The sequence below is a fragment of the Narcine bancroftii genome, chromosome 11, assembly GCF_036971445.1.
Source record: "Narcine bancroftii isolate sNarBan1 chromosome 11, sNarBan1.hap1, whole genome shotgun sequence".
NCBI lineage: Eukaryota > Metazoa > Chordata > Chondrichthyes > Torpediniformes > Narcinidae > Narcine > Narcine bancroftii.
The window spans coordinates 36,245,124-36,246,227 of NC_091479.1; positions in this window are offsets into that span (position 1 = coordinate 36,245,124).

The following is a 1,104-nucleotide window of genomic DNA, read 5'->3' on the forward strand; positions in this document are numbered from 1 at the left end:
GTAAAGAATTTAATTTTGTGCAGCGTACTTTAGTAACCAAACAATTTGGGCTTTTAATGGTGACCTATTTAAATTAACAAAATCTGACTAGAATTGAAGTTTATGGAATGTTTGGAAGTTACCACAAAAAAATGGAGCATATAAATTAGATATAGTAATTAAGATAAATGAACAATACAATGAGCTTGGTGTCACAATATCTGCCTCACTACCATACATCACCATTAAACCTTCTCCCCAATATAGTTACAGCCAATCGCTGTAACTATATACACTATATACATTCGTGATAGATCTGTACCATCACAATGTCAAAGTATATGCCAGAATTTATTGTACATCACTGTTAAACCTTCTCACTACAGTGAATCCAGCATAAGCATATCTGTCTAAGTTAACCGTACTTCACCTTCAACATTCTTCCCTCTCTGAACCTGGGGTCACAGTATCTAACAGAGTTTATCGTACAACACTGATAAACCTTATTACCCCTGTGAACCTGAGGTCACAGTATATTCCACAGTGGTAGCGTTGGCCGCGGCCGGTCCCCAGTCGGTCGTGGTGGCCACATCGGCAGCGGCGTCGGCAGCGGCAGACGGGAAGCAGGCAGCAGCAGCGGTAGCGTCGGCCCCGGGGGTGTCTGTGGCGACAGCAGCAGCAGCGGTTGCCACAGTCGGGACCGTGGCTGGGTCGAGTGTTCCGCACGGGGGCGAGAGGCGGGCCAACACCATGGTTGCGAGGGTGGGCTGCCCCTTCCGGGTTTGGCATTTCCGTGACGTTAGGTGTTGCCGTGCAGGGAACCCTCGCTCTCATTGGACGAGAGCTCTGGGGAAGAAGAGTTTGAATGGGATAGTGGTGGTTGGGCTTCACACGAGGCACTGTGTTTGCTGGCGGCCATTTTAGACCTACAGACTGCAGCAAAGTGGCCCTTTTTAAGGCACTTCTGGGACCTGGCTTTTCTTGTTGGGGACTGGGACCTGCTGTGCTTGTCCCTCCCGCAGAAATAACATTTTGGGTTCGCAGGGGGCAGTGTAGCAGCAGCCGATAGGCCATCAGTATCTCGGGGGGTGGTAGGTAGAAGGGCACTCTACCGACATCTGAACG